We start from the raw sequence: 27,883 nt of genomic DNA, 5'->3' as shown, positions 1-27,883 counted from the left end.
GCTTGAGGACACTACTGGGGCTCTTGCAGCGCTTTCACAGCTGCACTGTGCATGGCCTGTGCAATAGCAGAGGAAATTAATTTATAATGCAACAATCTCTTCGTTTTCTCAAGCACAAAAATTCCCTTAAATACTTAAAATAACACTCAAAGTGGGACAGACCTTAAATTTTGAATAAATGAAACCCTAATCCAGTGTGTTTCTGAAACAAGCTTGTTATTAAAGAAATAAATTTGAAACAGTAAGTGGTTGGAGAATTTTGGATTTAATTATTTAAATCTACTTAAGATAACTGTCTAGCACTGTGTTTGGGTTTCCTGTTGAGAACATGTTTTCCAGGAAGGGAATCCCACCCAGTGCCTAGCTAATGTTAACTTCCTTCTGCAACAGTATTTTCAGCAGCAGAGACAATATTATAATAAGGCAAAGCATTGTGTAGTAATGTAGTGATATTTATTTCCCTGACATTTTCTGCCATGAAAGCTGCATGGAGCTGTGAGCGGAGCTGGAGACACCATCATGTTTCTTGCACCATTTGTGGTACAGCAATTCTGCTTCACATGTTCCTTGGGTTCCTGAGAGGGAAAGTCCCTCTGCAGTGCTTCAGTCCCACTGCCTAGAGTATCTGAAGGTGTGCAATTGTTAACACTTAGCTTGGGATATTATATGTGGCCATTGTATAGATAAATGCTGAGTGTTGGATTTGTTCATTGGTGGTTGTTGTACACATGAAGAGTTATACCTGCAGATGTGCATTTTGGTCAAAATCTATGATGTCGTCTTTCGGATGCAAGATTGCTTCCAAGCATGGGATAGATAAGGAAGGCAACACATCTGCTTTTTCTTTTACAGGACTGTAACAGGAGCTTGCTGGATCTTGGCTCTCTATTTAGAGTAAGAATGAGAGAAATTGAAGTTCCCCCTGTTCTGCACAAAGCACAGGAGAAGGACGAGAAGTAGGAGTTGCCTGTCTCCAGCTACAGCCCAGGCACAGGGGACAGAGGTGCACCCAGAGCCGCTACAGTGCAGCTGACTTCCTCCACATCCAGAAGTGATGGAAGAAAACTTTGGTGCTGAGTCATGTTTCCTTCCCGTGGGCTCATGCTGGGATGGACAGACGTGCCTGCACTGTGCTGGTAAGGCCTCACTGCGAGGCTCCTGCTGGGTGAGCATGCTGTACGTATGCTGCGAGTAACACGGATGGTATTTTTGTGTTTGCATGTCCTCACAAGTGAGTTAGCTCTGAGTTCTCTAAAATAGCGTGTGCAAGGATGGCGTTTGAGAACAAAACCTAAAGATCTGCCCAGTTTTCCTCATTCAAGCATGCTCACTGGCTTACCATATGGTTATTAGCAGTGTTTCCTTTTAAAAGTCGTTTTATATTTTCAAGAAAAGATAGTCCTATAAATATTTTTTTCTTACAACATAATGCCTATGCTTATGTGTTACATGAGGCAGATGCTGACTTAAAGCTTAGTTCTTGCTCAACAGATCTTTCAGCCCACAAAAAAGGGTTGATTAGTGTCCCCCAGCTGAACCATTTTTTTCCTCTGTTGCTTTGACCCATTGATTTAATTAAGGTCTAATAAAGAGAGGGCTGAAAGATTGTTAAAAATCTTTTCTCTTTTTTTCATGGGTCTGACCTATGCTGGTCTGTTGGTGCATTTTTGACTTCTTTGTGCCCTCTTTAATATGTAAGCATAGTACCACAGAGTTTGTCTTCCTTAGAGCCAGTTTGGTTTTTTAACCAAAACAAGTGCTCTTTTATTTTAGTTAAAATAAGTAATTAAAAAAATATATATCGAAAACAAGTCACAGTATCAAAAGGAAAGACCTCAGAAAGCTTAGCGGTGACCCTTTCCTTTTCTGCTTCCTTTCCCATCCTCCTCTTTCCAACAGAGAAAGAGATAGAGAAATGAAAACTCTGGTTTTGCTTTCCAATTAAGTAAGAAGAATGAATTGAAGCTTATTAAACATAGAAGTTTTTTCACTGAATATTCTTGCTTTTTTTTTTCAGCTGATCTCATTCCTTATATCTTAGTGTCTTATGTAGGTGAGTTTTAATGCTCAAGAAAATGCTTCATGCTGCTTGTCAAAGTGCCAGCCTTCCCTTTCCTTTCCCCTCCCACCAGCTCTGCAGTCGTTACTCTAGGTTGAGAAGTGCTTTTCTCAGCATGCTAATTTTGCTTCTAAGCTGGCTCATCTGTATCCAGTGAAAGGGAGATTACCACCAACGTGCCCCCACTTCACTGGAGAAGTCTCCAGTACCAGCTCTCCTTGTGCTTTCCAGGCACACTGAGACTGTATTGACAGTCTTCTTAAGAATAAAACGGGGAGGAAAGGCCAAGCTACAACTTCAAGAAGTAGTTCTGATGTGCTCTCTGTGGCTTGAAAGAACAGCATTGCTATCGAGAGTGGCAATTTGTGACTGAGCCCTCCTAGACAGCTCTTGTGCTCGAGTTTCCGCGCTGCAGCTCATTAGCAGAAGAGCTGCCTGCAGGGTTGTGCAGGTTTGCAGAAAAGCAGGATGTGCACTGAAGTAAAAACCTGGTTCATGGAGCTGTGGTCCTGGAGCTGGCTGGGTGCTGGCACTTCAACCTGGAAGAGAATAAGCCACCTGGACATTGGGACCACAGGGATGTGACACACCACTTGCTGGGGGCCATCCCTGCGCTGCAAAGCGCTAAAGCAGGTGTATAAATCCTCCTGTGTTCACTGGGATTTAGGCATCTGCTTAAAGTTAAGCACTTGTTTAGAGAGTTTCCTGAAGGAAAGCCTGACAATTGTGCCCAAGAGTAACTTTGAAATTAGTTTTAATTTGCTCATCATAACCAGCTGTCATGAAGCTGTGTAAAAAAGCTGATTGTGGAGAGATGAAAGACTTCCCAGGCCTCCAGCTTTGGTGTCAGCACCTCACCCAGCAGCCAGTCAGGTCCTGGCTGTGCCTCCCAGCCCCGGCCTTGCTCAGGATGTGCTGTGCTCAGTTTGTCCCTGCCTGCAGGGAAAGCACCCAGCTGCTGCCCATCTGTGGCAACCTCTGTGGGTGCTGGTGGAGGGAGGGAAGGTCCTCTATTTAGTTGGAGAGTGCAAACGGAAGGAGGGAAAAGTATGCAAGGAGGTAGGAGCTCTATGCCCAGGCTGAAGGTTCAGCTGGAGTTCCTGCTTGAAACATAGCCAGTGCCACATCCATTTGTGTCACTTGAGTCAGAACCTTTTGAGGTCCTTTGCTTTTAGGTTATGTTTTCTTGGTAATCCCTTGGTTCTCACAGTAAATTTGGAGGTTAAACTTCAAAATGCAAAATTGAAGTTAAAATACCCAACAAACCCTGACTGCTGCATAGCTCTGTATCTTACATGGTTTACATGTGTCACTTAAGGCAAGTAGGGCTCTGTCCATGTAGCTTGGAGATATCTTATTTTCTGATAAAATACATGGTTAATTTGTCAGTGGATTTATAGCACCATTGCCTGGCTCTCAGAAAAGCTACATTTTCAATGAAGATATGTTAGAGCTTTTTTTTTGTAGAGTCCCTAGGTAATTAAGCTGAAGCATATGCACATTTCCATATATCAGTGTGCTGGAGCAGTGGTGGCTGATGTAGTAGCTAAGGTCAGGTAGAAACTAGTCATGCATTTATTCTCTTTTCCAGTGCTTCACTCAGAATTCCCCCAAATCTAAATTAATCTTCCAGAAATGTATAGGAGATTTGGTTTATGATGGGAAAAAAGAGCCTTGCATTATTACTGTATCCTATCAGTCTTCCCTCAGCATGACTTTGGCAGTTCAGTGTCACCAACCAAATTTCAGAAGACTTTTGCTATGAAAAAGCACAAAGCCACAAGCGCTTCTGCATCTTGAAGCAGATGCACATGGGATGTTGTGCAGGACACATGGGTTATCACAAAGCAGCTCCTCAGGGTATCCCTTTGGGGTGGAATGGGGCTCAGCGCTGCAGTGTGGGGAGCCAGGGGCAGGCTGGTGAGAAGGGCCCAAGGACACTGGGCACGGCTAGGTGTGAACATGGCTATGCTGCCTGTGCCCAGCCACAGCACTGCTGTGCTGTGATCCCTGCCCCAAAAATCCCTACTCTGGGCTGCAGCTTCCCTTTTCCACCACCCGAAGCTGCTCCCTCCCTTGCAGTTTTCATTCCTTTCCTCCTTGCCAAGAACGCTGACTCCAGCCTGATCTGAAAGTTAATTTTAACAAATAACATCTTGGGCTGAGCCAAGTTAGGATCTGGAGATAGGACACACTGCGGGAAGGGAGTGGGGCCGGGGCTGTAAGAGAGCATGAACGCTCAGCCTTGTAATATGTGTGAGAGCTGATGCTCTCTGAGCAATCGAGTGCTTATTATTATTTCTCTTGGATAGGTCACCTGGGAATTGAGGAATTTTTCATTTTAAATTAAAAAGAAATCTTTTATAATGCTCATTTCTGAAAGAAAAAAAAAAAAGAGAAGCCACCTCATCATGGAAGCAATTAGATGGAGGACACACTGGAAGGAGTGATTAGTTGTTAATTTTTGAGCTGTTGACCCTGACAGAAGGTTTTTTTGACAATTTTTTTTTAGGTGTCTTTCATATGCCTACAGTCCGTGGTTACTTCTCATTCAATAGCAATTACCGTATGCCCGTTTTGTGCTAAGGGCTGCTCGAGGTGGATGCTGTGGTCCCTGTCAGATGTGTGCCAAATTGAAATGCCAGCAGCTGTGTGAGCAGCGGGATAATCGTATCTGCTGCTTCTCTCTTCCAAGTCCTGGTAAGCGTTTTAGGGAGTAATTTCCCCTTGCCTTGACATGACCTGAAAATGCATCCCTCTGTTTTGCATCGCAGATCCCAAGTCAGCCGTGTCAAGGTTTGACCAAGAATCAAGGAGGATAATGGGTCAGATGTAATTAAGAGGCAGTACTACTGGTGAAATAGCTGCACATTTTGGTTTCCTTTATTTCTGCCCATCAGATTACAAACCTCAGTCCCTTTACCACTTTAAAAACTAAATATGTAACTACAACTCCTGCCTAACTGCTCTGTTTTATCAGATGGAACCCAGCTAGCTAGACACCACAATACAAAAAATAAGCTCACTGTACCTTGGAACAATATGGGGCTGAAAACTCAGGAAAAAAAACCACACGGTCTTGTTAAAATATGGATGTGGTCCAGTGATGGAATGAGTAGAGAAACTTGAATGGATCAGAGTCAAAAAACACTGCTTAATTCTTGGAGTTTTTTATTCGCCATTCAGCTTACATCAGTGTTAACATCTACAGAGAAATGCAGCCATTTACAATTTGCAGATCAATGTGTTACTTTAATTAGTATGAAAATTAAAGGGCAACTATAGGCCAATGTGAATGATTATGGAAATACATGTGCATCACATGCAATGCTTTCATTTAATTAATCGTCTTGTAAACTATATCGAGCACTTTAAGTCAGCTGCTGAGTATAACAACTCTATTTTAAATAACCGCTTAATACTTAACAGGATGTGGAGAAAACACTGTAGCACACGACCGCTTCTCAAGTTTCAGCGTCTGAGATTTTTTAAAGCTGACCCGAGTCAACCGAAGGAATGTTTAACACCCCGTGTCTGAACACAAGAAACTCTGTGATGTGCAGACATTCAATTACATTTTTTTAAAAGTGAGAAGCGTTTTGTAAAATAGTGACTTTAGAAAACTAATTGGCAGCAGCAAACCGGAGAGTGAAGGCCAAAGCTAGAGGGGAACTTTTATTACAGTAACTCTAGTCAAGGAAAAGGGACATAAAGGCATCTTTGTTTCTCAGTCAAATTATCTGATTAAGAAATAAAACATTTTAACGTGCTTTAAATGCAGCATTAATTATTTATATGAAAAAAATTAAAGCCAGGTTCCATGAATTACACTTTGTGTGTGTGAATTTAATGTTACAGGAATAGTAATCCTTTTACATTCGTGCCTTACTTCATTAGGCAAAATGAAATATTAAGGGCTCCATTCATTCAAAAAATTCTTATGCATTCAGGTCACACTTTTGCTGTGGCCTCTTTTTCTTTCTTTCTTTCTTTCTTTTTTTTTTTTTTTTTTTAAGAGTACAATTTACAACACTGATTTTTAACTGTGATTCAGAAAAAGCAATCTGCTCCTGCAGGATGGGCTCTAATAAATGGATGAGTTTGGGAAAGAGCAAAGGTACTGTGGTGGGTCTTGTCGTCAGTGAAAAGGCCCAAAGTACACGGCGCTCTGAGGGCTCAAAGCTGCTCGAGTATAATAGATCTTCAGATGCATTGCTGGCAGGGAGCCTCTGAACTGCATGAAACCCTTTTCCTGTAGATTGGTCAGTAAATAATATTCCCTCCATTGACTGTTTGCAATGACTGGGCAGTGCTGCACTCAGGTGAGTGAAGAACAGAGAGTGTTACGAGGGCATATGTGTTAAGGGATGTACTTTTCTATTTTCCAGGCATTCCCATTTTAGCAGTGGTGTGTCCATGCTCAGCTCCACAGGAGGAAATCCATTGACTGAAGCCGTGCTGACACCTGGGGGACGTGGCTGCATGCTCATCAGTCACCTGTGTGACTGCAGACCCACTGGGTAGGGCGCTGGTGACTCAATGCATTGTTTTGAGTATGGGGATGTCAAAAAATATAGGAGAACTCTAATGGTTTATCATTTTTGCTGTTTCTTTTTTTTTTTTTTTTTCTTTTTTTTTCTGTCTGAATGGAGAAACAGCCAGAATTGTACAGTAATGTTCACCTTTAGCTTTCAAAATATTTACAAGATTCACTTAATGTTAAAACAGTCATTTAAAAAGAGAGATGGGGGGAAAAAAACCAAAACTGAAACCCAAGAAATGACGAAAAGAGGCTTACCCAGAAGCTTGCAAATCGTCAGCTAGCTGAATTTATATAAACTTTTGGGAAATATAGGAGAATGGGACAAGTCGTCAGATGGTTGGGTAAGATTGATGTATTTAATAGTTCAGTTAATATGGATCAACATCTGCATTTGGTTACATCTGCATAAGCGCCTAACTTCAGCAGAGTTGTGCCGTTGGAACCAAATTTGGACCAGTGTTTTTAAATAGGCCCTTGTGCAGAATACCTACTGAGAGCTCAGTGCTGTTGTGCCTGGTGGCCCTGCAGAGAGGGGGTAATGCAATCTGTTAGTGTTTCTCCTGTAATTTTTAAAACACGTTGAGGAGTAATATATTTTTTTATAATAGGGTGCTCCCTGTCTCTTTAAGTAACTGTCAGATGTATGATGTCCTCGTGCCAAAATGCTACGGTCTGCTCCCTCTGAGCAATTGTTAATTAAATCCATCCCTTATTGTAGAGCCTGCCTAGTCTCTTACCCGTTCTGCTTATCTATGACACCAGATGATGCTTGGTAATTCATGGCCAACGTGCTCCCACCTTCAGCAGAGCCTCCTGTGCACTGACCTTAGCCAGCTTCACCTTTTCCTTATTCCCAAAGAGAACACAACCCTGGAGGCAGCAGTTTTTATCAACTTCTCCTGCTGACCAGATGAAGGCTCAGTGATAAATAAACGTCCTCCCACCCACTGCAGCTCCCCAGCCCTCACCGTCTCCCGCTGGCTGCTGGGATGCAGAGCAATGGGAGAGCAATGGACTGTCATCAAAGAAGGCCATGAGCTGCTCTGCCAGTGGAGAAGAACTGCTTCTGCTCATCCAGGTAATGTCATTTTGTTAGCTGGAAACTCTCCACTTGATCCTGCGCAGTGCCACCTGCAGATCCCTGCACCCACTGGTAAGGCTGATACACAGGAGCTGGTAGGAATATTTTCATAGCTGACAAGCTGTTTCCCATGAACAGTGTCAAAGATTTAAAAGCCACTTCTGCAAATGGGACTTTCTGGCAAATACACACTAAGCAAATCTTTTATTATTACCATATGGCTAGGAATACTCCCAGAGTTCTCCTGGAAATGGGTACTGTACCAGCAGAAAGCAATATTCTGTTGGCCTGTGCATTGCCTCAAGGGTATTTACCATGGTAATAAGATCAGTAATTCATCTCCTAAAATCGCTGGGAGTACAAATGCTTATTTAAGGAGATGGTATCTTGATTGCAACTGAGTCAGGAGAGCTCTTAAAGCTGCCTATTTAGGCTACAGATCTTCTGTTAAAGGCGAAGGGCTGGTGATTCTTGGTAAGCATAAGAACATCGTGTTTCACAGCTTCCTCACATTTCCAGCAACTCATGGCAGAGGTATAGTACATCCCTTGGTGAAATGAACCCACACAAATATATTAGGAAATGATGCCTCTTGCTTTTTTTCCACTATTTTTTGTTTGCTTTTTACTTTCCATGGCAATGTAACGGGAAGAGATATAAATTTTTCCATCCCCAAATGGTTTGTTAGAAGAAGCTGAGAGAAAGCCATCATTGCATATATTCCATCATCTGGGGTCACCTGAACCCCACTGCTCTAGGTGATGAAGCACCAACAGAAATTAAGAGGCAGCGTTGTTCCTGAAAGGGAAAAATCTGTGGAGTAAAATTATTTACCTTGACACAGAGTAATCCAGTGTCAGGGATGTATCCTGCATTCCTGAGACATTTGCTAGTCTACAGACTCAGTGGCCTCTGCTCTGGAAGTCCTGGAAGCTTCCAGGCTTGCCCGTCTGTTTTTATTTTGTGTACAAAACTGATGAAGAGAAAATGGGTTTTTATAACAAAGGCATACAAATGAAAGTTGAAAGACCTAACTTCTAATCCCAAACTGCTACAGGAACTCTTCACAGAAGGAATTATATGATCCAGAAATACAGAAATTTGTCAAGTTGTTTTATTTGAGGAAAACCATAACATGTCCTCTGAGAATCCAGAACGAGTGCTTATGGCTCCATGGCAGGAAAGTCTCAGGTGGTCCACAGCGATTCACACTGGTGATTTGGTATTGGAGGTGTATCACAGAAAAACTGGGCTAGAAGTGCCTAAACCAGACATTTTCTAGTTTGCCAAGAAACCTGAGCAAGGATATGTGGCTGAAATGGAAAGCATTAGGCATTTTTCTGCAGAATGCTTTTCTGTGCTTTAACTTCGTCAATGCTCTTCCTTCTCCTCACAGTTATTAAGCTAAATATCACTGAGGCATGTGCAAATTTGATGAAAGAAATATTAGTTTGTACTCTCTATGTGAGAAATTAAGGATTTTTTAGCAGGCACAATTTTTCCTTGTGAATCAGAGTTTTCTCCTTAATTTTTTTCTGCAGTTACGGAGCATAACAAACGTTTGAATTAACTTTCACCAGCTTGGTTGCTGTTGTCAGATAGAGTATATATGCAAATGAGACCAATATATTTTGGTGAAGTTCTCTGGATTCCACCAGAATTCACAGAATGGTATTTCATTATTTAACAGTGCTTAACACTTTAGGTAGCAGTTTCCATCCTCAGTGACAAGCTTATTAATCAATGCTACACCTCTGAAAGGAGCATTTCTATGTATTCCTATTAGAGTGAGAAATTTAAAATGTATGGATGTGTTCTGAAGTGTTGGTCAAACAGCGGAAGAAACACAGGATTTGAATTTGGAAGTTTGTGGTTTCTGTCCTCTGCTCAGGCCAGACTCCTGTGGCACACAGGCCCCTTTATGTGCTTAATGGATCAAGCTCTGCTGGGTTTAGAGCCACACATCAGTGTGGTAGTACTCTGACTTCGAAATGTAGTGATAACACAACTGGTTTTTATAATTGCTGCCTGGAGGACCTGAGATGGGAACACGGCATGCGGCTGCAATTTGCTTTTTCCAGCTTTAACACTTGCAAGAGCTGGAAGATTTGCTTCCAGCGTGCAGTAAGTAGTGTAGTGCTAAATGACCTCTGCCTTCTTTCATGCTAATAGGTGTGACAGTGTTGGGTTAACAAAGAATTCAATCCTGATGTAGTGACAATAATTTTGTCTGGAGTGAAATCTGTTGAGTTCCCTCATCTCTTTCCTGTGTTGCTATTATAGGACGCATACAGTACTGCTGCTCTATTCTTGTAGCCAAGACAGTGTCAGATGAATGTTTTCTGCCGGCTACAACATATGAAAAAGTGAGTACGTTATCCAATAAGCTTGATTTAGGAAATGAGGTTTGTTCAGTGTTACCACCATTCAGGTGCAGTGAAAGAGGCCTCCTGTAAAGGGCAGAATGAAAGACAAACCATTCCAGTTGGTTACTAGAGGCGTATCAGTAAAGATTACCTCCTGCATACATCAAATGATTGATAGCAAGTTTTAAAGCTTTTCTAGTTCTGTGCTAGTGCTATCCAACTGCAATAAAACATAAGGATTTCTCTGATACCCTTCCAGATAACCCCCCTCATGCTTCATATAAGAAGAGGTTCAAAAATAGTAAAGAATAAAAAATCCCAACTAAAAGGTACACAGAGTTATTACTTTTAAGTAGCTCAGTCCGTTGCTTTTAGGGTTGACTATCTAAAGTATAGCAGGAGAGGAACTGTAAAATATGTTGTTCCTTTGCTCTTCATAGGCAATCCTTTTAGGCCTTGTCAGCAGCCCAGCATAAATCAGCTGCTGTGGCTAACAGCCTAGCACATGCCCTGTTGGCCAGGAGAAGAGATCTGGGGATGACCAAGCATCTCTGGCAAAAGCTCAGCAAGCACGGTCCCTGTGTTGGGTGCCTTGATGGGACAAAGCAAGGCCACAGGCTAAATGGTGATTTCTCCATCACGCCTACCTGTGAGGTGGAGGCTGCATTCTCATTCTTATTCCGTCTCCTTGATGGCTGAGTTGCTGGTTCTGCCCATGAGTCGGGAGAATGTTGTGGCTCTCTGGGGGAATCCACATCCATCAGAGTCCAAGACCTAAGGAGCACCTTGAAAATACTAGGGCTTATCTGCTTCAAGCAGACAAAGCCTGCTTGGAAATTAGTCCCAGCTGCTAGGTTTGGAATTGGATCTGTGTCCAAATATCCTTTAATTTAAGGAATATTTGTCCTGTTGATGTCTGATATTTCTAACCATTGGCGTTACTGGTTGAGGGTTCTAACACTGTGTTTTAAACCACAGAGTTATAGTTTGATCTATATGCAATGTAAAGATAGGTATTAACTGGGAAGTCTAAATTTCTGGAAGTCTCTCTCTAGTAGTTCTTATTAAATTCACTACTCCAGCATAATGTAGCTTTCTGTTCTAATCATAGCATTGCTCTACTTGGGCATGGCACATCAAAGGAGCTACCTTGCTCTTGCAGCAGAATTCTCCTTAGGTTCAGTCACTCTGGGGACCTATACCAAATTTCCCCGGTTCTGTGCACAGGCCAGATTTTCAGCTGCCTTTTAATCTTTGGCAATTTGAATTTATATGGAGAACTTACAGGTGACAGCCTGGCTACATTGAGACAAGTAGGATAGAAACCATGTCAGAACAGTCCCTGAAAGTCCTACAGTGTGCTTAAAGCATTTCAAGAGAACCCTTGATCCAAAGTATCAAAGGGTTACAGTAAGATCAAGAAGAATTAAAACTGATGGTGTGCCAGAAATCACGTGCAGCACAAGGTCATTACTCACCCTCGTTAAAGCTGTCTCAGTACTGTGGCCTGATCTGAAGCTTAATTGAAAAGTTTCAAATGATGCATTATAACGAAGACAAGACAGCCACTGCCCATTCCACGACCTCTGCTAAAAAAGGCTGATTGGTATTAGGGCAGAAATCTAAGCAATTGCTTGAGGATAATCAAGGCCTAATGAGGTATCCACTTCAGTCTTTCAAAGGCACTGGAACCTCTCCCTGATGCTGAAGAGAAGGCGAGGGCTGATGTGAGCAAGCTTCCGTGCCCAGAGAACAGGCCACCTGGACAGGGTAGTCATGGGTCCATGGCAGCCGAGGGAATACCGAGGGCAAGGCTCTATCTGAAGGGAGGGCTGTCAGCTGTGTAAAAGATCAGTGGCCTGGCCTAGGTCAGCCTCCTCTCAATTACTCTCCTTTGCAGTCATTTTCTGCTAGCTCAGACCGGGAACCAACATTGTAATTCAGACACGATGGACTCTTCATGATCAAGTTATGTTAGGAACCAAAAGAGTGGCAATTGCAGATAGCTGAATGCTGATATTATCAATTCTCCCTAAAAATTAGCAAAAACATGAAACTTCTTGATGCTTCACTTGAGCATGATAACAAATTGCAAGTCACAATTACTTAAAGAAATCAAGTATCTCCTTGGCATCTTCCTCTTTTTTTTTTTTTGTCCTATTATCTGTTTGGCAGAGAAGTCAGTGCCCATATCCACACGATTATCTCCACATCCAGCTGCCAAATTGTGCAAGTTGCTCTTCCTGGGCTACCGCTTGAGTAGCCACATTAAAAGGCCTGTGCTTGCCCCTGACTGATGAGCACTCACAATTTGGGATCACCTTTCAGTCTGCAGAAGCTGAATGGTTTTAATCTTTCTGAAAAAGTCAGCTCAGCCATTTTAACCTGTATTTGTAGGCTCTGCTTTTGTGAAGAGAAGGTGTCACAGATTCATATCTGTTTGCTAAGCAGGTTTGCTTGCTGCTCCTAATCTTCCTTGTCTCTCTTGCATTTTGAGATAAACTAGCCATGGGAAGTTAGACCAGACAAAAACATTCTATAGGGTTTCATGTTCAGTGTCAGAGTACAGCTGTTAGTGGTGGACATGCTCAAAGGCATTGTGCAAAAAGACAACTCACAGAATTTCATCAGCAGTGCAGACTGTTTTCTTTGGCCTTCAGATTCCTCCCTGATTTTAAGTACAGTTAAAATGTGTGCTGCTTTCTCTGCTATGAAGTCTTCTTTCTCACGTTATTTCCTTCAACTTTGAAGACACAGACTGAAAAAGAAGGCTGAAATAAAGAAAAAGTTACAGGAAAATAATCACAACCCCATTTATGCAATTACTTGTGTTGCTGTCTTTAAGACCACCAGAGGTGTGGCTGGCCACACTGGGACACCTTTGGGCTGAGCACCAAGCCATTGTGTTCTGAAGTAAGACCTTCAACGTCTGACATACAGCACCAGCTCTGCACATACCACCAGCTGGAAGAAAGCCCTGCTCCTCTCTTTGGCCTTGCAAAGTAATGCTGAGTCTGTGCAGGTAAACAGGTTGTCATCACCAGTGCCCCTGGTCAAAGCGGTCTGCACCCACCTACCTGCAGGGGGGTCATGTCAGTACTTTCTCTGTATGCTAAGCTGCTGCTGCTGTTCCTGTGAAAGCTCTGCCCAAGCACTGCCAACGTGCTGCCCTGTCCTTAGGGAGCTCTGGGCCACCCCATTGGGATAGATTGAGATGCCAGCTGCTGCATGGGACTCACACAGCAGCCCACCCAGCTCTGCATTGGCTGGGGCTGGTCTTCCTTGCACTGTGTTGGCAGGTTGAGCAGTGAAGGGCAGGTTGCCCGGACCAGCCCAAAGGTACAGTGTCAACAGGCAGTTCATGACTGCTAAAGGCTGTGCTTTTCACTGCCCATCTCATCTGGGCTGATCTTTTTGACTTCTGGGCTGCATTTTCCTCATCTGTTGCTGGGAACATGCAGGCCTACACTTGCTGTGGGTTGGTGATGCATTTAGAAGCAATCTGGGTCTCTGCTTCCTGTATAATATTTTGGCCTACTCAGGCTGACCTTAGTAGATCTGTTCTGCAGGCATTGTGTACTTGTGTTGTGTTTGTGTGATGCCCCATGGACTGGCCATCCCTGGTTTGGCTATGAAGGATGAGGAAAACTTGCAAAGGACCTAAATTTTCTATCAAAGTGGAAAAGGGGCAGAAGGAGTGAGAGAGAGAAGCCAGTGAAAAGATGTTTCAGCTGTATGCAACCCGCTGGCTCTGCTGAGTTTTAAGTAGTGAGGGGAGAAAGCCTCTGACATTTAAAAAAACATAGATGGCATCCATGTGGCAAAAAATAGGGCAGTTGAATTATCAGTATATGATGAGAATATAAAAAAAGTAATTATTGTGTAGTTCTATAAATGAAATTGCACTGCAGCACAAAAGAAAAAGAAATAAAAGTCACAAATAAAGGCCAGTGAGTTACTTCAGTGGAAAAAAAATCTTCTATTATATGAATAGCAATATCATCTTGTTAGCTTAGCAGAGGGCTCTGGACACTTAAGGAAATTCTAAACATTTCCATATATTCTAGTCCAGGATGGAATTAAACTGTTGAAAAGCTTCCCTGGAAGCCAACGTTTATCTAATATGTAAGCATATTTAGATTTCATTTTGAAATGGTTGTTAAATGCTATCCTTTGGCTGCACTCTATCCTTCTTCTTCTTCTTTTTTTTTTTTTTTAAATATTGAACTCTGAGATTTTGATGCATTAAAAAATGTGCTTTCAGGACTTGAAATGCCTGAATGACCAGTTACAGCATGTACTAACCCTGAGAGATATCCATTGAGTCTGCTCTCCTCCTTCAATTTGCTGGCTGTTTTTCCAGTCATGCCTTGCATTAATGTTCTACACTTAGCTAAACTGTGCGTTATATTTTAGATCTATTTTTGTTTTGTCTAAAAAATTTCCAAATTGACATTAAGTATTCAAGATGTAATCTCTGTAGCAGGAAACTAGTTATCAGATTCATACAAAACAACTGGGCAATAGAAATAACTCTGAGCAGAATGCATTTTTTCCTAGAATTAATTTAGAGGGAATGTAATGGCTGTGAAAGGTGCTGGATTGCAACATCAGAGAACCGAAGCTACTATTTAACCACAGAACGGTTACAGGATGGGAGATGGCTTTACAAGATTCGCAATGAGGTTTGACAAAATAATTGTCTCAGGTTTGGTGCCTTTCATCTCACTGGAACAGGCAGTCTTTCATGTGGCACTCATAGTCACTCTCGGGTTGCTGGTTTCTGCTGGGGTGGTGGAGGAACCCTTCTGTAAAAACAGAGTGATTTTGCTGTGGGGATTGCTGGCTAACATTTGCAGTGTGGCTGGACACTGTGACCTGCACCCCAGTGCACATTCTGCTACAACCTTTGTCATGTCCCCAGGTACCACAGGCATAGCAGTGGGCCCAAGCTTTGCATCTTTTGCTCTCTGAGGCCACCTGTTTCTTGGAGGAAGGAGTGGAGAGTGTACATGAGGTGCTACTGTTGAAGCTACACCAAGATCAGGGTCCATATTTTTTTTGACAGATAGTTATCTCTGAAGGCCATGTATGATCCAAATGGTTTGAGCCTCAGTTCTTGGTAGTCAGATAGTCAGACAAGTATTTATCAAAAAGTGGGCAATATGTTTTATTCTAACTGGTAGCCTTGCCAGCAGCAAGGTTTTGATACACGTTAAGCTTCAATTTATATTTGCCACTTGGTTCAGATGATATTTTTGGTGTTGATGTTTTTTACTGACTTCATGAGGAGTGGGAGAGCCCTCAGAATAATTTTTACTAACTTCTCTCAAAGGGAGAGACTTTCATGTCACAGTGTGCCTCCCCATGAGCTCACCAAAAAAGCAAAACCATCCTTGGGGTGCTTGATGTATGCAAAAAACAGGGTGGGGGGCGGCAGGGTATGCTATCCAGTAGGCCCTCTGCCATGGGGAGGCCGTCAGAACACAGTTGACAGGTCGGTTACCTGAATGCAAAGCTGACTCGTGCACTAACCCACTAGGAACCAGTTAAAAGCTTTCCTCCAAAGCTACATTCTTCTGCTTGTTGCGGTATGTTGGATAGGAGGCTGCATTCCCTTACACTGGAATTTCCTGTATTAGCACTGCACGGGAGTGGATTTATTTTGTAGTCCTTGAGATTTGAGTTTCATGGATTTTACAGCCTATATGTGCCACAAAACAAAGATTTGGTTTCTACCGAGGCTTTGCAGAAAGGATTACCATCTGCTGACTTTTTGGTCTACCAAAGACTGATGCTCTTCAAGACTACAGGTGACCCTGACCAGGATTATCTTACTGAAGTGAGTATTATTGATGCTGCTCTCATATAGCTTCTGTTGGGTTTGGCATCAAATGCTGCTTTTTGCACTGATTTATAGAGTTAAAAGAAATTTTTCCCTTTTTGTTGTCACTTTGCAGTGTAAACTGCTGAGGGAGCTCATGTTGCTTCTGTTGTAGCAGAAATACGTTGATTACAATATGTGCAATACTAAATTAGGCCAGGGTGTGGGCATCCTTCTTCAGTATTTTTCATCCTAAACAATCTATGGTCCTCTGGGAGCAAGGGTTCAGTACCTTGAAGAAATTGTCATAGATTCATCCTGTATTTGGGGCATTTTACAGGTGCCTGTGGACTCTTACCCTTTTCTTAAACTTACCTCAGCCTAGCCCTGCTGTAGTATTCCCACTTCTTAACTTAATCAAAATTAGCTTTCAGATATCCAACCCCTAGATTAATAGCTTCAATGAAATGGAAGCAGGTTGCATAAGACATTCTACATTAAAGTGTGTAACATGTTATACTCTACTTGTGGAAGAGTGGAAGATGTCAGCCTGGTTTTGGAAATACTTTATAGTGTTATAGAGATGCCAGGTTTTTCATTGTTCTGATAATGTCTTCCTGATCTGCAACTCTTAAGAAGCAAATCATTAGATTTTTAAATGTATGTTAAGAGATTCTTCACTGTGGTGTTGATTCAGGTCTTAGACTTGCACAAGACCCATGAGAGAGCTGTGGTTCTATTGAACAGGTTTTCCATAATAGTTTAGGCCCTTCTTTTCACTCACCTTTCTTTTTTTTTATTGTGGAGGATTAATATTATACAGTCTGTAGCCATACTGTAGCTACCTCTCTCCTCTACCTGTAATCCAGAAAATCATTTTCTTTTGTCCAAAGAAGGCTGCTGTGCTTCCGAGTAGCCAACATGTGTTTTCACAAACTTGTCTTTAGAGCTCCATGAAGAACAAGTCTCCACCCAAACATTCCTCGTGGAGTCTTTCTTTTATGCTGTTACAAGCTATATGATTAAATTAGCCCCAGTAAACCAGCACGCCCTAACATCTGTGGAGTATCTCAGGTGAGGAATTTCAAGAGACCCTCCCTTAAAGAAACACTGCTGTCATATCCCTGCTGCAGCTCCTGCTTTTCATTGCAGGAAGATGTTGCAGTGCTGGCTGATGTCATCACTTGAAAGCATTAATTTCATTTGCAAAATGCTGTGGTTTTTCTGAAGTGTGTGAACTTTCCTTAATTTCCTTTCTTGAAATGTGAATTAATGCTTTGTTTTCATCTGTATGGCCTCGGTATGTATCCTGCCTTTGTAGACAAGCCTTTAAAGCTATGTGGAAAGGGTGGCAGGTTAAAAAAAAAAATTAAAAAATCAGTTAGAGCAATTCAGTTTTATTTTCTGTGAGTTCTACTGATAAGAAGTGGTTCTTGCTGCTGGCACCCACATTGGTGCTCAGCTACCAGCCAAGCCACATGTCAAAGCACCAGCTCAGCCACTGAAAACAAACTGAAAGTAAAGTTGAGTAGTAGGAAACAGTTTAACCACAGTATGCCCTTCCCTGCAGACAGGGATTCAGACCACATCTTATGCACTTGGGCTGTGTGCTGGTGATGTGCTGCAATGTAAACACAAACAGAACTGTGGTGGTTAAAGTTTAGAATTCTTGTTGAACTTTTAGTTGTTCCTCTCCAAACTTCATCCTCACCATTCATATTTGAAATCATATGGCCTTTACTTCCAGAGATAGAATTGATCCATGCAGTGTCCAGGTCGAGCTCTTTGAAGACCCAAGATTAAAGTTCCCCTTGTTTTATAGTTGCATCTGAATTAAATGTTAGTCACTCCTTGTTGGGAGACGTTGGGCTGCACGTCACTGAGAAGCTTCAGTCTGGAGGGAAGTGTGCTTCAGTGCCAAGGGAAATAATAACCGGATGGATGGAAAGCATCTGGGATTGATGTGGTTTAAAGGTGCTGTTCGTGCAAGCTATTATCAAGGAAGGAGTTAGGGAAGAGATTCACTCTTAAAATGCAGGTGCTCTAGCGCTTTCCCTGATGGATTTGTTCCAATAGTGTTTTGAATTCTGTTTAAAATTTGAAAGAGCTAAACCTTCAGGCTCTTCTCTTCCTTTCTTAAATTCATTTCCCTGTTTAGATGAAAAAGAAACATTTTGCAACTTACTTCAAACTTTCTTCAAAAGACCTGCTGGAATAGGAACATTCATGTGCAGCACACAAGCTGTAAACGAATGTTAAGCACAGCAGACGGAGCAATTCTAAGTGCGCTAATGGACAGGCATTAGACTGCCGGAATTTACCTAAGAGAAAACCTCAGGTGTGGAGGGACTGCCAGGCGGGGATAAAGCCCCAATGAATGCACCAAATGATGGAAGAGTATTACCAAAGTAAAGAACTGCATGTGTAAAATAAATATCAAATTGGAGAAATAGCGCCAACAAAGATAATGAAAGGTAGAGAACATTTTGGTTTAGTAACTGGTAGAGCAGCATGCGCACGCAGCCTCTGCTGCTCCCTATGGGATCTTAGGGTGTTTGTCTCTCTCTCCTTCCTCCTCGTTTTGGCATTTTTTCTCTCGCTAATGACTGTAGCTTAACAGAGTTAACAGCATTAATGGGCAAATCTCCCTCCATCCAAACGCGGAACAGACTCTTTTGTAGCACTCTGTCAGACGTTTTCAGGTGCGTACTTGCCTCTAAATTTCCGACAAACTGTTTTCCTCATAATTTTTGACTAATGCTGCTAGGGTCCTGGCTGCCGGTTCCTTTCCCTGGCAGTGGGGAAGTAGCAAAACAAATGGGTTGGGGTTTGTATGATTTGTGAATATGAAGGGGGAAAAAAAATAAAAAAAAAGATTTGTGTAAAAAAAAAAAAAAGAAAAGAAATACCCCACAGGAAAGAAATAATGGGCAATATGTTTCCTTTTGAACTTTTTTCAAAACAACCTCTGGAAAAGGTGTCATAAAGCCCCCAGAAATGAGTAACAGCACAGGGACAAAGAAAACTCTGTTACAGATGTCTCTGCAAGTCTATGAGCAAATTGTTTTTTTCTAAATAACTCCAGAACATTACATGGCCTTAACAAGTTTCCCAGGACAGGAACTCCGAGTTTATTACTTACTCACATTGTCATCAGAAATTAATTTTGTCCCTGAAAGACAAATTGGCTGGTAGCTTATGAAGTTAAATGGAAAGAACAAGTGAGCATCTGTTTCTTCTGCATTTTGTCTCCTTGGTGTCTTACATATAAATGAATCAGAGTGTTCAAACTTAAATTAAGATCTTTGGCTAGATAAACAGTTAAAACTGGTTCCCATAGCTACCTCTCACACATAGCTGTGATTGCATTATAATCCCCTAGTAATCAGGTCTAAATGAAAGAAAGATGATAAGGGTGCTATTTTCAGTTTTCAGTACTGATTTTTATTAGCTCTCAATCAGATCAGGACTGCTTTGCCTTTCATCACATTGTGGCAGTGTTTGTAGAATCATTAGAGTAATAAAGTGTAAATCTTACCGAGGTGCATTTTTCTTGAGGTGTTTTATAGAACGAAAACTCCAAAGATTACACTGGCGGGTACAGGAAAGATTTGTTTCTGCAACTGAAGTGAGGATGTAATGTATGCTATATTCATTTATTCTTTACCCAAGCGAATACCTAATGAATTACCTCGCTAAGGTAAAGCAAAAAATAAAAATGTCCAAAGAATCAGCCTGTCTGAACATGGTCCTAATGTACCGTGTACTGCAAGTACTGAGTTTAGTCATTTTTTTAATTTGCCTTATTATCTTGTATCATATCTCTCCCTGTGCATTACCATGCAGAAATGAATTACAGGCAAAACCACAAGCACTGCTATTACCAGCCTGCTGTTTTTAGTAAACTGGTGCAGCCCAATAAAACATCATGTTGCAGCAATATATAAGTATTTATTGTAGAGTAAATTTCAGCTGAACAAAAGCACACAGGGAGGCCTGATCCTGCTCGTTCCAAAGGCAGTGGCAAAGCTGGAGCTTGGCTTATGCGTCATGTGTGCCTCACCTGCACCCTTGATTTGCAGTGTCCTTTAAGGTGAATTTTACTTAATAGCATTGCTTCTGAAAGTCTCCTGACTGCCAAATTTGGACAAGACTTCACCCAGCCCACGGAGGTGTTCCTGGGTGTTTCTGCATGCAGACCTATCCTTTAGCACAGAGATTGTTCTGTGTAGTGTTGCAGGAGTGTTCACAGAGTTTGCAGGTGTGCCCCACATTTGCAATTAACTCCCAGTTTCATACTGGATTGATTTTACTTTCCCATGCATTTAAAAAAAAAATAAAATCTGGTGAGTGTTTTGATGTATCATTCCATAGCATAACTAGCAACGTCTCCCCATTTTAAATATTCAAATGTGATACTTTGTATATTTAGTTGAGGAGTAAACTGTCCTAATAATTCAGTGCTCGATATTTACAGTCATCCACACAACTGTGTGAGTATAAGGTAGCAGCAGAAATTAGTCCCAACAGTACTTTTTAAATTAGAGCAGCAGGCAAACAACTTTTCTGTTTTTCAGTGTACCTGATGTAGGAATGATGCCTAATATTAAGATGAACAAGTTATGCTTACTTTATTTTTTATAAAAGATGTTTATTTTATTTCAATTTTTTTTTTGAGCCATCAAACAGTGCTGTTTGTGAAGTTACCGAAGGGTCAGATATGTTTGATGTTGGGATACGGAGTATTTTAGAATGGGGACCATTTCATATATAGAAAATGATATTTAAGATAATTAGCTATTGGGATTCACATCAGGCAAAAAGGAATAAATCAGTCCATATGATGCTATAGATAAGGGAACAAAATTTATGTTTCAAATTTTAATCTGTTAAGACTTATAAGATGCAGAGAGGCTCTCAGTCTAAAATGATTAATTTGCTACTAATATTTTAAATTACAAAAAGCCCCAACTCAAACGCTGTTGCATTAAAATCTAGGCAGACGGTATTTTGGTCACAACGGTTTTGTGTGCGTTTGTATGTTGACACGCAAATGTACTATGTCTAGAAGATGTTGCTATGTCTAATGACACAAAAGAGAGTAAATTGTAGAGCCTGATTATCAACAGATAACAAGACATACTGTATATAAATAAATGCTCAGCATCAAAACCCATTATTGGATTAGCTATATAATCATGTTTCAGGCTGTAAGTCTGTGCTGACAAATGAACACTTTTCATTTGGCTCAAGGTCCTCATCAGCAACGGAACTAATTTTACATTCTCACCCATTAAGTGAATAAGATGTGGAAAAAGCTGTCTGCTTTTTGAAGTGTAAATTTGCTGCTACAGGCTGTGCAGACCAAAGCTCTTTTGAAGCAGTGAAATGAGATCATCTCTAGGGACATGTGAACCTGACAAAGTTTAGGTCATTTCTGTGGAAGGTATGGTGAGGGGGGGAGAACCATTTGGATATGGTTTCAGTAGTGACTTATATGGGGCAATTTGGAAGATGCTGAACTTTACAAGGTTTTTGTTCAAATTTGTGAGAGAACTTGAACTGGAAGCACAGATGCAAGCTTTCAGCCCTCAGAGAGAAACCTCCATAAACATCCAAACTGGGTACATGGCCAGCACAGTTTGGGAGCACTCAGCAGGCTGCGTGCTGAGCCTCTGCTGCTCAGCGGGATGTAACCAAGCCGTTGTTAGGGTCTGAATGCTCCCCTTGCTTTCTCTGCTGTATGTACACTCAAAGGAGATCCAAAAGCTAATTTGGGCGTTTTTCTGGAATGGCTGGAGCTGGAGGAACTAGACCATCACATCTCCCTTTCCAGCCCTGGGAAGTCCCTCAGGAAAGAGGAAAATAGCAGCTCTGTTCCTCATCCAGACACCCTGGCCCCATAAATCATAGCCTGGCACCTGTGTGAGCTCACCCTCTGGAAGCTCCTGGCTGTAGGGGAGCATGTCCTGTGTGGACAGAAGGCAACAGGAGAGGGGAGCTCAGCAAAGGTCCTCGATCAGCTGATGCCTAGGGAAGGGTTACAGTAGGCATTAGGTGGAGCACAGCATCGTCATCATCCACAGCTCAAGCAAAGACGATGAAGACATTGCTGACACCAGCTTAGACGAAAAGAATCTTGTGAAAACCACTTTATTTTTAAGATTTCCAGACACGCAAAGCATTGTTTAACCACTGTTTAGGATCATGAAAAAAATATCCCCAGGCAGTGTTGAGCATCTAACCACAGTGCTTTTCATTTGCGAACCAACTAAAAATTAAGATAGGCTTTGATTGTTCACTTGTTAATTTGATTTCACCCCCTACTCTTTCTTTGCTCACTGGAACTTTCAGTCTTGCTTGAAAAACATTTGAAGTTGTTTCATCCACCGCTTTCTGATGCTTTATGGCCTACCAGTGGTCCATGGACTGCAAGCTGGGTAGTGCTGTGTGCGTGTAATGAAGCTAAAGAAAATTATGGGAAACATAATCTGGCATATGTGCATAAAAATATCCATCCTTGGTATGCCCCTGTGTAAATGGGACTAGTTAAATCTTAGTTCAAGCACCCCGAGCATAAGGTTTTGAAATTGTTTCTTTAAGAGTAATGGCTGTCAAGAAGTAAAGATGTTTGTCAGGCACTTCTGTAAGGAACAACAGGTTTTTAAAAAGATCCTCTGGGAAAACAATTGAACTGCTTTCTCCCATGGCATTTTTAATCAGAGGAATTAATGCATCATGTAGGATCACCTGACCAGCAGAACTGAGCAGAAACCTAGGTGAGAAACCTCACTAGACTCCTTATCTGAAGAAACAAATGGAAATAACATGACCCAAAGTAAAGTGAGATGAAAGAGAGATTTCGTGCTCTCTTCCTGAGCTCACCATTCTGAATTTGCTGCTGCTGATGTCCTGATGGAGCCAGTGCCTTGTGCCTACAAACAGGAGTCGTTCTCTGCTTGCCTGAGCACTTTAGCTGTTGAAATAGCCCTCCTGCAGTCAGTGGTGATTATTCAGGACCTCTCTTTCAGTTTCCATATCAAAATAAAGCTGTTAGTAATATTCCTATAGTTCTCTGGCATATTATGAAAGATAATTAGTTAATATCTGCAAGACTTTGAAAGTATAAAATGGTGTGGAAGTTCCGAGCGTGATGCTGTGAGGGTCTCCCTTTCCCCAGCTAAAGGCAGAATGAGTTAAAGTTAGCCAAGGGGGGCAAGAGAAACAAGAGAGCCTTCATGAGCGTGTCAGGGGAAAAGGAAATACTGGAGAGAAAATAGACCCATTAGTAAATGAGGAAGGAGCTGAAGTTAATTATGATTTTAAAATGGATGAGCAATAGAACTACTTTTTCCTTTTTTTTTTTTTTAATCGGTCTTTAACAACTAAAAAGTAAGGACTGGCAATTAGGCAGAAGCAAAGACCTTGTGAAAACAGGTGTTTGATTAAAAAGCGAGGGGGAGAAAACCTGTAAAATGGGAATATATGCAAATGAGCAAGTCTAGATGAAACTCATCTTAAGGTCTTAAGAGCAATGCGAAACTAATGCATTTTTTAAGTATTTACAAGTAGTGCGGAAAAAATGTGGCAGATGGGGAAGAGTCATATCTGAAAAGGCAACAAGCACCAAAAAAAAACCTAATTTGTTTGGAAAAATGATACCAATGGTTACTGACTAGTAAGTATTCCTCTGTCCTGAAAGTGAGAAACAGAACTGGGGTAAGCAAAGGAACACCATGTCTGTTGGATTATAAGGCCATGCTACACAACAGAGGTTTCATGACTGAGTTACAAAGTACAGCAAGGAGGAGCCCAGTACATATGTCGGGTCAGATCCTGAGCTGCTGCTCTGCCCCTTTACATCTGCAGGTCTAATTGTAACATCTGAACTTGAGTAAGTCATTTGACAAAAATACCTTGCAGACACATATCTGAGAAAAGAAATCCAAATTGGCTTTGATAGGAAAGGTGTCATTTGGGCTGGGAATGGCAGTATGAGGCCAAACGAAAGTGATCTGAAGATTTAGAAAAAAAAAAAGAAAAAAAAAGTCTGGTTGTAAATATGTTATGATTATTTCATTAGAAAAAAATGATTAAGACATAATTATAAAAAGAATACCAAGTTACTGTGTGAGCAGCAGAACTAGGGCACCGTGGCTCCTGGTGTGTTCAGATGCTATGCTTGAATTCACTGATGTTATACAGGTATTCTCCATGACAGCCCCTCCCCAGTCCAGGCAGGCTGGGGCCTTGCTGGGCCATAGCCTGTGCTGGGGACAAGCCTCCTCTGCCCACTGGGGTTAGCTCTGTGTCCCCTCCAATGGGCAGTGGTGTTTGAGAGCTACACGGCTTTCAGATTCAATCAAGGTCAAAATGGCCAATTTTCCCAAACTCAGAGAGTAATCACATTTCCCGTGTCTATTTCTTAGGAACTCAAATTTAAATTTCGTAAGAAAGGACAAACTTGGAGTGAAAACTCAAACAGTGCTTGAGTTACAAGTGAGCAAAATGCACTGTATTTTGAGACTCTGTCCCTCTGCTTTATATCATGTGCAAAATACTGTGTCTAAACAGGTGGACTGCATACAGGTAAGAGCTTTATTTTTCAGATACCTACTTCTTAGATACTATTTTAGAAGCTTCCCCCCACTAAAAGTACAAAGTATTTTTCCAGTGAGCTACCTGCTCCATTTCAGTGTAAAGGGTTAAAGAAACAGGGAATTTCTAGACTGATTATTTTAGACTGTGTTATTTTTTAAAGCCACTGTTTGTCTCTGACTGTTGAACATGCATGCACACCTCTGGTCAGTAAGCACTGCTTCTTGCAGAGATTGAGGCATATGAAATTTCAGACAGGTTAAATATGCCTGTTGTAGAGTGGGGACCACAACTAACTTATAATGTAATATATTCAACTTCCAGGATAATGGCAGCCCTGCAGGTCCTGCAGAATAACAGGGCAATGTCTCCATTGCTGTAGTGGGAGCTGAACTGGTGACAGGAGCGCTATTTCTTGTCTGTAAGCCGAAAGTATCGCTTAGTTAAATGGAGCATCCAGTAGCTTCTTATATGAGGACAGAAGAGTGCAACTTGATTTAAAAACATTGGTGTAATCTCATAGCGCTACTTTTTTGTGTCTGTTTACTATTCTGCTCTGTTCATTAATACCAAAATTTTTTGAGAGGCTTCTAACACTGTTCAGTTTCACAGGAAGGGAAAAAAAAAAAAGGTGTCATGTGGTTTCATGGCAGCAGGGAGGTGACACACGGGCGGAGAAGCAGAAATCCCCTTAAACAGCAGAGACTATGTAAGTAACACCTCAAACGTGGTTTTGAGAAAAGTGGCTTAGCAGTTTTCCTAGCTATGAAGCTGGCTCACAGTTGCATGGAAATCTATGTAGAAATATGTTGCCCTGTTTATCATCAGGATTACGGAGCCTAGAATGGAAAATGTGGAAGGAATGGTGTGAAAACGCAATTAGCATATGTTCTGTAAGAATGGCGAGGCTCAGAGAGCCCAGTTCACAACTACAGCCCTTCCCATCACTTCGGCACAAAGTTACTTTTGGAGTGGCAGCTTTGTGGGGAGGATCAATGGACCCACAGAGCCCTCCACCTCCTCTCCCTTTGGATCTCATTCCTAGGGAGCATTGTGCACCTCTGCCTGCCTCTAGCTGGTTCTGAGCACAAGAATGCAGCTTTTGCACACCAGTTCCTTCTGCGTTCCTTAGGATTCTGGTTCCCACCTTTCCCCTGATTTTCCTTCATGACTTGCTTATTGCTTAATACTCCAACGTAGTATATTGAACATTTACTGGGAGCCTAAAAAAGCAACATAGATTTTATCGTTTGGATTGTAGATGTTTAATGCCCATTATGAGCTGACTAAATTTAGTAGAATGGCAATCCACCAGACTACTAAATTTAGTTAAGGCCGTCCAGTCAGATCATTTTACTTAGCTTAATATTAGACCTCGTAAGATAGGGCCTATCAAACAGTATGTCTCCAGCTTCCCTAGCTGCAGATAATATTATTGTTATAGCTTTTCAAAACATTCATGCTGGCTTTTTTAAAACCTTGACTTCTTTAATTTGTATATTATGTTACAAGTTTGTAAAGTTAGTCCAAATTCATTTGGTTTCCATTGAAAAGATCACTCCTCAGGAAAAAAAAAAACACAATAAAAAAAAAAGATGGTGCTGATTTTGTTTTAAATAAAACCTTTGACTTTCCACGTTGCAATTTACTTTCAATTAGAATGGAATGAATTTTATCATCAAAGGTGGAGTCCAATTTGGAGTGAAATTTTGCACAATATTTTTCATTGTCTTCATGCATTTCTAGTTACCATCAAATCTCAATTCTGTTCCAGAGAGAAAAAAGCTTTATGAGAATCCAGACAATCTGGAATATGACATCTCATTGCAATAAACACAAAATTATCTTTGCAGAGTAAAAGAGAATGAGATCTTGGTAAGGATCCCATGCACAGCAGCTGGAGTTATGGCTGTGGGATCTCATATGACTAAAAGAATAGCGTGTACACAGTCATCAGCTCTGCTATAATTCTGCCGTGGTATATGGAAAGCAAATTGCAGTAGCACTATTCTAGGAGTGGTCTATGGACTTTGTCTTTTTTGGTAGGTCTTGAAAGGGAGCCAATGTCTCCCCATCCTGAGTCAACCATTCCCTATCTAAGTAAAGTGAACTGAGATCATCTAGATGCTGGTCTTCATTTCTAATGAGCTTTCCCAGTAAAACAGGAAATGATAATCTTGGAAGTGGAAAAAAATGGTCAAAAATCAGCCAGAGAACATTTAAAGGTTTGTTCTGTACTAACAGGGCTAAGAAAAAGGCCTGAGAAAAGTGTGTCCTGGGATCACTCACAGTTAAAGCACTGATTAATTAAGCAGAGGGTCATTCTTCAGAAAGACTGGAGGGCAGTTTGGGCCCTGGGGCTGTAATTTGGACACTTCTGGAGTTCTAGATACACTGAGCTATTCTGCGCTGGGCCTGTGAATATGTGCATTCTTTTGGCTGAACAATGGCATCTTTATTCAAATGTGAACCACTAAGTAAGTGGCTGTCTCCTAATATGGGTGGTATTTCTTCCTGCTTTGCCTCAATCTCCGCTGCTTTCCCGTTGCCTTATCAGTGCTTTGTAGCACAACTGACAAAATGGAATCTATTCACAATGCTAAAAACCTCCCCTTTCAGAGACACAGAAAAAAGAGCCCCAAAAGCTCACATATCCTCCAATTCTATGGCAGGGTGTTTACTTCTTTTAATTCGGTTCTGCTTATCTGACACTGTTTTTGAAATTAATAAAATGGTGCCTGGCTTTTATTGTTTTGACTATGGGAAGGAAATTAACCCACAACTGTTACAAGTGTTTGATCCAAACGAGAGGAGATAAATCCACAGTTTCAAGAAGCCTCATTTTCTGTTTGTCAGGCATCCTATTGCACCTTAAACATCTGAATTATTCCTCCCACTTTTAGCAGCAACGCTGTCCAGGTAGATTGTGCTCCTTTGTCTTGCTTTGTGCAAGTATTTTGTCAGGGTAGCTTTGTTTGTTGTACCTTAATCACTGTTTCTTCTTACTCACTGGCCTTAGCTCTGCCAGCAGGTACAGAAGAAGAGGTTGTTTGTTTGAAGAAACAAGGGTGTGGTGGAAAGACTTCATGCCAGTCAAGTCAATGAAAATACTATCTGAGTTACAAAGCATGCTGGAAAACAAAATTAAACAGAAGATCTGGGCCCCACCTGCGCTCTCCCAGGAGAGACTGAGAGAAAAGGAGTTCTGGGAGCTGGGAATGCATAGCTCCCTGCAGGTAGGTCTACAGAGGGAGGCAACTCTGCCAGTCCTTATGCGATGTTCCTTGGTACTAATAGTGAGCTGGGTGACAGCAGCCTGGCTATTAGATTGCACTGCAGAAATCTAGGACTTCGCTTATCACAGGGACTGGGCTGTGACATTGTGCACACAGCAGATCTGTCCCAAAGCCCA

At 41.6% G+C, this 27,883-nt stretch overlaps 1 long non-coding RNA gene across 1 annotated transcript in view; it reads left to right on the top strand.

The window, feature by feature from the left end:
- The window catches only part of LOC107317511 (uncharacterized), a 38,106-nt gene extending 13,645 nt beyond the window's left edge, over positions 1-24,461 (top strand). The window contains exons 3-9 of the long non-coding RNA XR_014932770.1: positions 853-1,136; positions 4,572-4,759; positions 6,448-6,579; positions 7,462-7,680; positions 9,967-10,049; positions 12,895-15,891; positions 24,303-24,461. This is a non-coding gene — a long non-coding RNA (uncharacterized LOC107317511). The remainder of the gene's footprint in view (positions 1-852; positions 1,137-4,571; positions 4,760-6,447; positions 6,580-7,461; positions 7,681-9,966; positions 10,050-12,894; positions 15,892-24,302) is intronic.
- Positions 24,462-27,883: the final 3,422 nt, after the last annotated feature.

The sequence above is a fragment of the Coturnix japonica genome, chromosome 11 (assembly GCF_054131305.1).
Source record: "Coturnix japonica strain WE chromosome 11, WE-NBRP24, whole genome shotgun sequence".
NCBI lineage: Eukaryota > Metazoa > Chordata > Aves > Galliformes > Phasianidae > Coturnix > Coturnix japonica.
Note: the sequence above shows the minus strand (reverse complement) of the source record. Positions and strands in the feature narration are given on the sequence as shown.